The sequence below is a fragment of the Canis lupus genome, chromosome 7 (assembly GCF_048164855.1).
Source record: "Canis lupus baileyi chromosome 7, mCanLup2.hap1, whole genome shotgun sequence".
Taxonomy (NCBI): Eukaryota; Metazoa; Chordata; class Mammalia; order Carnivora; family Canidae; genus Canis; species Canis lupus.
Window position 1 is genome coordinate 24,647,809 of NC_132844.1, and position 13,063 is coordinate 24,660,871.

General features: G+C 46.9%; 1 long non-coding RNA gene across 3 annotated transcripts in view; it reads right to left on the minus strand.

The window, feature by feature from the left end:
• LOC140636662 (uncharacterized) overlaps positions 1-13,063 on the minus strand; it is a 33,846-nt gene that overhangs the window by 18,772 nt on the left and 2,011 nt on the right. For 2 of the 3 annotated variants that reach the window (XR_012033886.1, XR_012033885.1), the window contains exons 2-4: positions 8,969-9,038; positions 8,005-8,227; positions 6,065-6,154 (exon numbers count right to left, since the gene is read on the minus strand). This is a non-coding gene — a long non-coding RNA (uncharacterized lncRNA). Of the gene's footprint in view, positions 1-3,141; positions 5,827-6,064; positions 6,155-8,004; positions 8,228-8,968; positions 9,039-13,063 lie in introns of those variants that run through there. The other variant, XR_012033884.1, reaches the window with a different exon arrangement.

Consider the following 13,063-nt stretch of genomic DNA (forward strand, 5'->3'; position numbering starts at 1 on the left):
CCAGAGGTGGCTGCCCTTTGCCCTGTTTTCATCTGGAGCTTGAGTGACAAGAGGCACCCAGATGCCCATGGGGAGCACAGGTGCACACACACACCTCCAGGGCTTGGAAGTTTATTCAAGGTGAAGCAAAGACCACACGCACCGCTGATGGGTGCTCAGAGTTGCGTAACCTACAAGCACATGTCTACTTAGAAAAGTTTGATTTTGATTGCCATAGAAGGCAAAACATCTTAAAATGAAGTTGAGCTATCTTTGGGTAGGATGCAAAACCGCCCATGGGTATATCACATCAGAAACGATGTGTGATTTCTTCCAGTCCCTCAACTCAAAAAAGATGAACAGATTTAACTGATGCATTCTAAAAATAAATAAATAAATAAAATCTGCTTGGAGTTTGAAACCAAGTATAGAAGTTTCAGGGTCTTTTTTTTTTTTTTTTTTTTTTTTTTGGCGAGGGGCAGTTGGGGGATGGCAAGGTAAAGGACACTGGAATTTTTTTCCCCCAGTGGAAAGACAGAGTTATAACTGTACTGTTTTAGCTCTGAGCATTTTCTACTGAGTATAACAAGATTACTAAAGGTCACAGAAACAAGGTTGGCTTGGAAAAAATTATGAATGGTGGTTATCCACTTAAATCATCACACATATGCCAGAGGAGATTTCTTCTGAGTTGAAAACCAACACTCCTCTGTAGTGTCAGTAACAAAACAAGTGAAACCCAGAGCTGACCCGACTCACAGGACTCAGATCAGGAGACACAGCATCTGCCTGCAGGACAACCAAGTGTGGGTGCAAACCAAGTGAGGGCGCGTGCCCTCAGCTCTCCCGTCCCGCCACCCTCCAGGGGCCAGGGTCTTGGGCGGTGGTGGTGGCCCTGCAGTCTTCATCACTCAGTCATCCTCTCTGGCAGCCAGGGGTTCATGGGCCTTCCTCTTATTGGAGGCACAACTGAGCTTTCCCTTCTTAGATAACAAAATCTTCTGGATGGGAGCAGAATGTCCTTCATGGGTCATCTAGTATAAAAATAGTCAACTCACTAAATTAATTTTGTTGTGTAAGGACCCCTTACCCCCACCCTTTGGACTGAAAGTTTATTCTTTTAGTTCTCTTTTGTCTTTTTTAGAACAGAGATTTAATGTGTTACTGTGGTGCAGAAAATCAATGCTTTGAAATCAATGGTAATTTCTCAGGCTGTTTAAAATTATTCACATGGCTGGCTAAGGCTGCTGCTGATAGAAAAACACAGTTTTGTTGCAGAGGAAGACTTCAAGTTGGAAACCTCACTGGTGGTGTGTATCTGCACGTCTTTTCTTGCTAGAACTTGAATATTTATCCTGCAACCCAGGCACCAATCCTCATAGGGTGCTGGAGGCTCTAGCATGTGTCCCTCTGAGCTGTCAGCCTGGCCCTCCGAGCTTCCAGGGGGATGTGTATGAGGCCAGGGATGGTGGGGGGCAGGGGGGAGTGTGGACAGCAGGCATGCATTGTGCAGACGTGTGATAAGTGATGCCAAGCTCGAGGAAGAGTGAGGTATGAGGGGTACACGTTGCAGTGGAGGTTTGAAAGAGGCCGAGAGGGTCCTTGGTTCCTTTAGGAAAACTGCCTGGAGGAAGGGCCGTCTTCTTGAGCCAACACCGTGCAGAACTTTGTAATGAACACACCACATCCAGCCTGTGATTAACACTCCCAGCAGCTCTGGGAAGTAGTCATCATTATCCTTACTGTGTGGGGGAGTGGACTGGAGCCCAGAGAGGTGGACCTGGGATTGCATGGGCCCAGACACACAATTCTACAGGTTCAGGGCTGGGCTTGGTGCCATGAGGGGACCTTAAAAAAAAATAGAAGACCCCGTTCTCCTGGAACTCACCCTAAGATGGAGAAGGTAAGGTGCCTAGTGTAAAAACCCTGGAAAATTATTTGTAGCAACTTGTATGCTGAAAGAATATTGATTCACATCTGCCACTAATTAGGGTGTTCCTGGCAGGGAGTAGTGCCTTCGCCTAGGAGGCCAGTTCTTTGGATGCTATAGCAAACCCCCATCCCAAGTACCAGTACCAAACAGACAGCTGGGCCCTGTCCTATTTGTTCTTACTGAGGCGCAGACAGCTGTCTGACAGGGACACGCTCCTAGGACCCTCCTTCTCCACCCCAGAGCTGGACTTGTCATCACACTCACCAGTAGGGGGTCATTCCTAGGCCTGTATCACCCATATGGTGCCTCTGTGGGACTGGAAAAACTGCCTCCTCTGGGCAAGGCGGCACAAAGATTGCAGAGCCTCTAAGCCAAGAGTGAACTGGTGCTCAGCCCCTTCCACACCAGAACAGAACACTAACTGCACATCCTAAGGGGTGAGCCTGGCTATTCTTTATCAGCTCTTCCTGGAGCCAGCCAATGCCCCGCCAAGCAGCTCGCTCCATTATAGCTGCCCCTGGAGAAGTGTTTCCCCCAAACCCAGAACTTCTATATCCCCAAGAAGAATTTGGTTTGGACAGTGGTTATTAAAATTTCTAGTTCTAGTGATCACTCTGGAGAGTGCACCTGGGGTGTTGGGGAGGCAAAGGTGGCAACCGAATAGATTGAAACAAGGAGTCGACTCCCTGGAACTTGTATGCTTCAGCCACACCAAATCACAGCTCAATAAATCAGTCAGCAATAAATCACACCAGGGTGGGTGAATCTGCACCAAAATTCATTAATAACATTGTCACCGTTCACACCATAAGACAAATGCTGTCCAGATAAATTAGAAACAGAGGAGGGGCGCCTGGGTGGCTCAGTGGGTTGTGTCTGCCTTTGGCTCAGCCAGGAGTCTGCTTCTCTCTCTCCCTCCCTCTGCCCCTCCTTCCCCATTTGTGCCTTCTCTCAAATAAATAAAGTCTTTAAAACATAATAAAAAATAAGCAGCAGCCAAGTTGCCTGAGAAAAATGTCAGTGACACATCACAACACAGACAATCTCTTGAGGGAATCAGGACTGCAGTTGATGTGCATTCTAGGGAAAACCTTCCAGCCTTCATGGAAACATTCAGAGGCATTTTCCTTCATGCCACAGGTGTAGCTTGCTTTATTGACAGAGACATTCCTGAGAAGTTGTAAATAATTTGAGTTTGGGGAAAAATAATTTATATTGTGTTCAAAGAGAACTCAATATTTCACACACTACTACAGTTAAGATTCTTCCTTTTGGAGGGATTTTTTTTTTTTTTTTTTTTGGGCAACTCCTGCTCCTAAACCAGTATTAACCTGGAGGCTATAACTGAGCTCCAATGGCCATGGCCTTGTTTAGGGAAAAATTATAGGCAAAATTTGTGTATATGTGTATTTTTTCTGGAAAGGTCCAGAGCTTTGGGATACCTGGGTGATATAGCAGTTGAGTGTCCGCCTTTGGTTCAGGTCATGATCCTGAGGTCCTGGGATTGAGTCCCACATTGGACTCTCCACAGGGCGCCTGCTTCTCCCTCTGCCTATGTCTCTGCCTCTCTGTGTCTCTCATGAATAAATAAATAAAATATTAAAAAAAAAAAGAGGTCCAGAGCTTCTGCCTAATTAATGCTCAGAGGGTTTAACAATCCAGAAGCAGTTTAAGAACTGAAAGCAGTTTTTTGGATAAGGTTGGAGTTGAGTATTTGAGCACACCTGTGCGGATCTGGGCAGGACAGTCCCTTGGATGTGCTTACTGCCATGAATTATGTTCAGGCCAGGTGACTCCCTTGTTCTTGGCACCTAGCAAGTTATCACACCTTTCTGTGAGCATCTGTAAAAATTATAAAAGAGGAACCCTGGACACAGAGCTGACCCTGCCTCCCATATCCAAAAGGAGTGACCAGCCTATGTTCATGTGGGGTTATGCTACTTAGCCCCTCTTAGACATGAAGGTTATGGCTAACATGTTGCCTCAGAGCCAGCCCATAGTATGTCCCGGGCTTCCTAGAAGGGCACAGTCTGGAGTCATGCTGTGTTGAAGAGTCTGTTTGAGGCTCTAGCTGCACCGTCCACCTAGGCTCATCCTCTGAGCCTGGACATGCAAGGCCCGAGCCCCTTTTCTCCCTCAGCTTCGCTCTTCCATGAAAGGAATAGATTCAGTAACACAAAAGGTGTCCCTGTGGTCAGTGCATCTTTGCTCGGAGTTGTCATTAAGTGCTAGTGGGTTGCTGGATTTTGCATCACACTGGATCCTAAAGGACAATGAACTGGGCCAGCAATTGTTGAGGTTGGACTGATGGCCATGATGGAATGTCAGGTGGAAACTGGGAAAAGTAGGTGATTTATTTACAGGTGGCCAAGTAACTGAAAGTGAAAGCTGCTTGCCCCTCACTGGGACATCAGGATTATGGTTTCTTTGCTTTCCAAGCCAAGTGCTTGTTTATGAACATTGTCCAATAAGTCACCACCGACAAGGGACATGGGGGAGTGAGGGAGCCAAAGGCTCAATGACCCTCCAGGGATTTCTGGGCTCCATTCCTAGTCCTGAATGAAAAGCTGAAGCTCCTTCATTTTCCTAGGTTGTTAGGCATGAGCTGGGGTGCAGGACTGGCCTCCATCAGCTAACTTGCAGGCCGATTTGAGTCAGTGAAGGGTAGTCAGACAGAGTCCCACACCTCAAATATTTTCATTGCTGTCCCTGCCCCTCCATTCCAAGAAGGGAGATGTGAACCTGGCATGCTGGCCGCATCTGCAGTGACTTGTGAGAACTTAGGACTCTCTGCCCCACCTTCCACGTGGCATAAATGCTGCTCAGGAGACTATAAGTAATGTTTCAGAGATCCAAAAATTCAGAGAGCCATCTTGACGAAGCTAACCAAGCTCCATTAGTGTCTTTTAGACAACCCCACGACAAAAAGCATTTCCCGTGCCAATGCACGTGGTAGAATGTTTTCTTTTTGATGATTTCAGAGATTTAAAAATGTCAAAAAGATTCTGCCTGTAAATGTCCCCACAGTGATTTTGTCATTTTGCAGAGAAAAGAAAGCAAGCTTCACCACCACCCCTTTCAGAATAGACCAAGCTGCAGAATAGACCACCCCTTTCAGAATAGCCCAGCCCCTCCTTCCACTACTCCTTTCTACCACACCCCCAACTTATTCATATTCTGATCTTCAACGCACTTGAAAAGATGTTATTTCAAATGTTCCAACCAGAGAGAAAATCTTCCTCCTGTTTTTTAGAGCCTGCCATCAAAGGACTTAATCTGCATTTGGGTGGCTGCAGATGTGGGTGATGGAGGCTGGAATCATACACAATGTGGCAGAGCTGGCTGTCCTTGGACTTCATCGGGCGGCCCCCTGCCCGCACCACTGAAGCCCCCCAGGTCCAACAGCAGAGCCCACTGGTCCAAGGTGTCACAGCCCAGAGATGGGGAGATCCCAGCCCTCCCAGAGTGAACTGTGTGTTTACCTGGGGAGTGGCAGTCAGAGAAGACACAAAAGTTCACTCAGCCTTTCTAAATCAGTACTCACTACCAATTGATCAAGGTTAAGACAAAATTTTCCCTTGCATGCTTTGGGTAGGAGTCAATTTGCAGAGACTAATCAAATAGCAAAAATTGATGGAGAACTTTCTAAAACAATCTGAGAAGACCAACAGAGTCATTTGTCTGACAAGTATTTGATGGTTTACTGTGTGTCAGTTGATGAGGGTAGTGACATATATCCCTCTTTTAAGGAATAAAGCAGACAGATGAACAACAATACCACGTTGGGTGCCTCTATGCCACCTGAGATGGTATGAGGTGCTATGGGAGTGGGCTGAGGGTCGCTTATGTCAGACCCAGGGATTGGGGATCTTGGATGTCTTTCTTCCCTGAGGATGTCATGTCAAAACCAAGACCTGGAAGATGTAAAGTGAGGAGGCAGTTTGGAAAAATCATGCTGACTGCCACGTGGGCAATAAAACGGGAATGCTGAGGAAGGAGAGGAGGCTGTGGGAAGAGGGGGTGTGGCCTGACCTAGGGGAGTGACAGTGGGTGGAATAAGAAGCAGCAACCTTGGAAATGGATGAGATGCAGAGGGAGGGGGAGAGGAAGGAGTTCAGGAGGAAGCCTGTGTTTCTGGCCCGGGTGACTCACTCTGCAAGGTGGTGTATTCTCTGATAGGAGGTCCTCCTGGAGAAGAAGGAAGAGGAGGAGTGCACCAGAGGAGTGATTTCTTAGAAGGGGCTGCGGGTGTAAGGAGAGAACAGAACTTGATTAGGTCAGGTTTAGACAGGTTCAGGGTGCTTCTAGAACAGAGAGAAGTTCAGCAGGCAGCTGAACCCCTGGGAAGGGAGTGCAGGTGTAAGGGAGATCTGGGCTGGACATTAGGTCTGGGAGAGCCTTAGGTAGTTGGGAGACTTCAGTGACGATTACAGACTTTCCTAAGTATTTTAGAAGCATCCTTAGCAATCAAGAGTTTGGTGCTAATTACAGATAACAGCAGGCCTCATTTGCATATTAACAACTAAATGTACTAATTACAAATTAGCTTTATCTATTCATTAAAACTCGCCCAGGAGGCCTTTTTACTTAGAAAGGCTTAGATAGCATTTAGTTAAATTACTGTGCGTGCACCTGGAAGTAATAACAGCTGCATTTCTTATATGCCATTGTATAAATCAGACTGGCAAAATAGAGGCTTTAATAGATTTAAAATCAAAAAGGAGATTCAGTTTTGCAACCTCAGAAAGCCAAGGCATGCATGTGGCTAACAGTAGTTTCCAGTGCAAGTAAAAGGAAAATAAAAATTTGTTCTAGTTTTGTTTTAAATTTTGTATAGCTTCTTCTTCTTGAGGAAGCAGGGTCCCCAAATGGTTCCCAAAAGGGCCTCGAAAGCAAATGGACTTTCCAGACTGAGAATGAAAAGAAGCTCCCCTCCCCTCCACCTGCCTCAACCTGGGCAGCTGCCTGGAAAGCTGCATCACCCCACCTGGAACAGGAGAGGGAGGGTCCAGGAGGAATGGCTCAGAAAAAAAGGGGGGAGGCGGGATACTATAGAAGGTTTGCTGTACCCAAAGGTATGAAAGGGAATTTTGGGCTCCGTTGCAGTTTGGGAATGAGTCAGCGATAGTGTCATTTAAAAACAAAGCAAACTGACAATTACTAACACCAGGAAAGACAAAAAGCAAACTGAAAAAAATGTTCTAGTGTATCAGGTGGCTCAGCTCTGCTGAAAACATTAAACCAGCCACTGATTTAGCCAACAGCAGTGATGTAACTATATTGAGAAAATGGAGAGGAGGCAATGGTGTATATATATACATATATGGGAGAGATGGCATCGTCTTCCACAATCAATCTAAAACTGGAAAAAAGCATTCCACGTATGCTGCTTGCAGATATGGAGATAAATACCAGAAGACATGGTCTTTGAAGAATGAGAATTAGCGGGGAGACAAATGGGTCCATGACAGCTGTTGTCTATTTATGCTTTGTAGCCTCTTTGACTATTTAGTATATACATGTGGTACTTTGATAAAAAAAAAAATACATTTTCAAGGGCCTATGAAGTCATGGGAGACTAGTTTGTTTTGCTTCAATTGCTAAGCAAAGGCAGCAAAAAAACGGTGTTGCCTCAGGTCTCAATTTACCAGAGCACAGACGGAGCAGCTGGGGGCTCGGCCATCTGAGACCCCAGCACCCAGCAGGTGTTGCTGGGACAAAGGCAGTGTGGGCTGATGGAAGACAATGCAGTCCTACTTGGCATTCACCTGTCTCAGTGTCTTCAGGAGCTTCCAATCACCTACTTGAGAAAATCCCAATTCCATAACTTCGACCTTTAGGGCCCACCTCTCCACCTCCTGTCATTCCTCCCATCACATTTGCACCCTCAGCCACCCTAAACAGATTGTAGTACTGCAGTATACACGCGCGCACACTCACACACACACAACCTCATGACAGACTCTCCTAATTCTCTGTAACCTGGCTAACCCCTAACTCCTGCTCAGTTCCCTGTGACATCCTCATCCAGACCTTTCCTTCTGAAAGCCCTCATGACACCTCCTGTGGGTTTCCAGCATGCCCTGTCTTACCTCCCATATTACTGGTAATCCCTCTCTTCCAGCCCTCAGGGGCCCCTGGGGCAGGAACTGTGCCTGGTAGTGTTGCTCCAGTGAATGATTCTGCCAGGAACTTCATGACCAGGTGACAGCGATTCCTTCACTGCATCTTCCTTTTGCTCCTCCGTCCAGTCTCATTCCACCACAAGGCTCCTGTCCTCAGCAAAAGCCTGCTCAGTCTCTGCTTCTCTCTCCCCTGAAGGAAAGAGAAATCCAGGTCAACTGAGGGAGTAAGAGAGTCCAACATAGCTCAAAAGGATAGAAGGCTTGTGTGATATTGGGCCAGGCACCACCCTAGAGCATAGAGGGAAGGTTCTGAAGGCCTGGCCATGTGTCCTCAGCTGGGGAGCCTCTCATTACACAGTCCTTCATCTTCTTGAAACCTTCCAGGAAGTGGCAAGCTTTACATTCAACCATTAGCACTTCCTGACCAACGAGTTCAGAGTGCATTGCCTAGGGGAAGAAGGCCAGTGGTGAACCCTGTCCAACCCTTCCCTGACCTTAGCAGGACCCAGTCTTACTATACCTGGGAAAAGCTTTGTTCTCATCTCTGTCTGGCCAGGGGGGCCCAAACAGGGACATGTGTGGAGTGCCACACTCCTCACAGTTGAGAACACCCATCCTGGCCTGGCATCCCGGCTTCCCAACAAGGATGAAAACTTCCAAAGGGAAGACCAGCCAAAAGAGGAGGGAAAGTAGTCAGCAATGGTTAGCAGGCACCAGGAGAAAGTGGCCTAGAAGCATGACAGGCTCTATGATGACAGTAATAGATATAATAATGATGCTAAGCATTTTCTGAACTCTGATGTGGTGCCAGGCATGGTACTAATGCCTTACACATGTCATCTCATTAATCCTGTCAACACCCTGCACAGTAGATGCCGTCACTATACTGGCACTTAGCAGAGGTGAGTCCCAGGGCTCAGAGAGAACTCACCTGTCCAGGTCACGCTGAGATGGTAAGGTCAGGAGGGGTCCCATTCCACATCTCTCTGGCCTCAAAGAATCTAAATTTTTAACATGGATGTTACATAGGTTGGCAATGAAAAGAAGAGTTAGAAAAGAGAAAAAAGGTGATGGAATTTTTTTTTTTTTAAGTTTAGGGGAGGCTCAGCACATTTTAAAGAATGAAATTCTTTAAAAAAGATTTTTAAAAACTTATTCATGAGAGAAACAAAGAGAGGCAGAGACATAGGCAGAGAGAGAAGCAGGGTCCCCAAGGGAAGCCTGATTGTGAGACTCGATCCCAGGATTCTGGGATCACAGCCCAAGCCAAAGACAGACAGTCAACTACTGAGCCACCCAGGTGCCCCTGAAGAATGAGACTGAATGCATCCTACCAACACCTCCTCCACCCCAATTCCTCCTCACCCCAAACTAGCAGCCCAGGTACTTCAGGGGTTCTGGGGTCACTTTTTCTTCCTCAGTTCCAAAGTTGAATGAACTGTAAACAAGTAAATGTTTTCAATAATGCTCCCTGAGGTGCGACCTTAATCTGCATCTTGTCTAGACTTTCTAATGCCCCTGCAGGAGCACCGGATCTTATCAGCGTCTACATTTTTGACAGGCAATAAGCTCACACTTCTCTGGGCTGATGGCTCCGGGTGCCTTCCGCAGCTAGTTAGTAATTTCAGATGTTGTGGGAGGGAGTTCTCTGTGGAAGAATCACACTTTCAATCCAAAATTAAAGCTCAATTTGGTCTAATTGTCCTTGATTTTATCAGTTGCATAAAATGGCTGATTCCATATGCAAAAATAAATAAATAGTTGTGCAGCTTCGAAATCCCTTCTTCTGGGGGCCAGATCCCATCAAGTTCTATGCTGTCTCTCATGCTATTTCCATCCACCAAACAGTGCTGATCTTTCTCTCTCCTCTTCTATTTTCTCTTCTTTCTCTGCGCTTCCCCCAGTCCTTACCAAAAAAAGAAAAGCATAGTGTCTCTCTGTGTGTGTCTATCTCCTCTGTCTGTCTTGTTTAATTTTAGAATGGAAGTTCCTTAAGAGCAAGAATAGTTCCTTCATGAGATGATGACACCCAGAAATCTGGAAATGCCTATCTAAATGGTAAATTGGTACATCGGAATAAAGAAAATAATAAAACTAGCCATTTATTTATTCCTCCAGCAGCCATTTCTTTGCAAACAGAGACCACATTTTAGGCCTGAAGCAAAGAGGTAGAGAGACTATCCCAGGCCTCTGGTGGGAGAATGCCTTCCAAGAACATCCAAAGATTTACCCTCAAGCACAGAAGGTGCCCATCCCTCATGGGCAGCAGGACTAAACTCCAGCCTGCCCCTGCCTCTGGTTAACTGTGTGACTTTGGACAAAGGCCTTCCCCTCTCTAGTCCTTCCTTTTCTTTAGTGGAGGGTCAGGGGATGGTCTTAGGTGCATTCCAATGGTGGCCCAAGGACCTCTAGGAGAGAGAAGGGAGGTTAGCAGTGACCCAAAGGAACTGATGGACACGATGGAGGCCCAACTGCAGGAGTGGCCAAGGGATGGATGTGAGCTGAGGCATTTAAGGGAAATTTGGGAGGCAGATCAATAGGCCTGGTGCTCAATGGGTCTAGGGTGAGAAGAGAAGAGTCTGGAGAGACACTCTCATTTCTGCCTTGGGGACCCAAGAGGGTGTGGAGGACATGGATCAAAGTGGCAGTAGGAGGAGAAGGTATCAGATTGGAATGTACCATCTGTGCTGATTTTAAAACATGTCCACAATTTCTTTAACACTATTCCTATCTTGAATATGGACTTGCCTTAGTGACTAGCTCCTAATAAATATAAGGCAATAGAAGTCATGCCATGTGACTTTTAATACCAGGTCATAACCTAATTCAGTTTCTATAGGGCTCTTTCTTAGTCTCTTGCCTTTGGAACCCAGCTACTATGCTATGAGAAAGCCAAGGCCAAGTGGGAAGGCCTTCGGTAGGCACCCCAGCCGAGGTGCAAACTGATAGCTGGACCATGCAAGAGAGAAAGCCTTTGGAGACGGCTCAGCCTCTGCTACCATTGGCCACAGCCTCATGAGAGACCTGAAATGAGAACCACCTAGCTAGGCTGAGTCAAGAGCCAGAACTCTGAGAAGTAACACAGACTTCTGTTACTGTTATGTTACGCCACTATGTGTGAGGTGGCTTGTTATGCAGCAGTAGGTAATCAGAACCCACTCCAAATGGGGAAAGGTGCTAGATCATTCTGGGTCCTGGCAAAACACAGAGGGTCCATGCAGATGAGTTAAAAGGAGAGAGTTTAAAGAAAAGGTTATCTACATAGGTATGGGCAAGGCTGAGAACCAATAAGGGATGATGAAGTACCCAGAAAAAAGCAACAGGAGTCATGCCTGCCTCTGCGCCAGACAAGATAAAGGGAGAGGACAGTGTGGCTAGAGCCTGGTGGCCATGACAAATATGAAAGAGAAACTGAGAAAGATGAGGGCCTACTAGAATCTCAGCAAGCCTGGGAAGGAGGGTAGGAAGGAAATGGCTACAAACACCCCTCACTCTTCCTCCTCTGACTTTCCCATCTCCTGCTGAGGTCTCCCATCAGCTGACTCAGTGGTGGGACCAGAGGGTAAGGGAGGCAGTAATGCCATGTGTGGAGCCAAGGCTCCCAGACCATGCATCAAGGTGGAGAACACACGTGGACAACAGCGAATGCAAACCAATCAGCAAACATGAATGGAATGAAGAGACAAAGTCTTAGCAGAAAGACAGCAAATGCAACATTTAAGGACAAAGTGAGGCAGAGGTGCCTGCAAGCAAGAAGGTGAGGATGAGATCTCAGGGCAAGAGGACAACTGGGTAGAAAGTCCTGCTGCTCATAAACCCTTCCAGGGAAGAATCTGAAAGTAAGGGCCAGGACTATCACCTTCACTCGGTAGGTTCCCACATTTGCAGACAGCTGGCCCCTCCTGGACTCTAAGAAGGGGAGTGGATAGAAAGACGGCCATAGCACATCTATCTTTTGCCTTGTAGGCTGGTCTTGCCTTACCATCTGGACGCTTGGTGCTGAAAGGACACGGGCAGTCGTACTTCTTGTGTCTCTTGTGTTGTGTGCACAGGGACTCAGGTCTTACCTGAGTGGGAGTGTGCATGGAGGGCAGAGGGCCCCTAAAAGTGCAAGTGCAAACAGCTTGGGGGTTGTTTTTCCTGACTAGTTGAGTGGGTTAGGAAGCAGAGACAGTCTTTCCGCATTGGCTGGAAGACTTCTCAGAGCATGTGTCTTGCTTTGAGTTATTGTCCTAGAAGACAAGACTAGCTAGCTCCCCTTTGTGGCAACACCACAGCCTGGTTTGTCTCCTCCTTCACTGAGTCCTCATGTATCTGGCGCAGCGCATGCTGGGGACGGGGTCCCTGGATGGTGCTGGTGAGTGGACAGTGGTGAGAGCAGGAGGGCTGACTGCTTCAAATTTCAATATGAGATTCATGTCTGGAGACTTGGGGGTAGTTCTCTGACTCACATTTAGCGTTAAAGTCTCCTCTTTACCATGGGAATGTGGGTTCAGATTGGAATGGTTAGGAATGTGCCTGCCAGCCCCATGTGCCAGGGCATTTCTCAGCCCTGGGACCCAAACCCAGTGTGGAAAAAGTTCTGGAAAAAGTCCAGGAAAAAGTTCTGTGATGATAGAAATGTTTTTCTGTATGGTCTCATGTAGTAGCCACTGACTGCAGCTACCAGAAAGTGGCTAATGTGATTGAAATACTGAATTTTAAGCTTTGTGTCATTTTAATAACTAAATGTAAATATACAGAGCCACATGTGGCTAGTGGCTCCTGTGGCATGGATGGGGCAGAGGGTATGGATGGGAAGATTGTTCTGTTTTTAGTTCTGGGTTTTCCATGCAGCCCAGAAAGTGTGAGGAGCAGGATCTCTACTCTGGGGATCTAAGGAAGAAAATAAGTACCCGCTCTTTAAAGGGAAGTACCAGGGCTAGAAGTTAGTATCTGGCCAAGTGCTTCCAGAAGGAAGAAGTTGGATCTCAGCAGGTCTGTAACCTGCTGGGGTGTGGAGAGGGCGGGCAGAGCAGATGAGCAG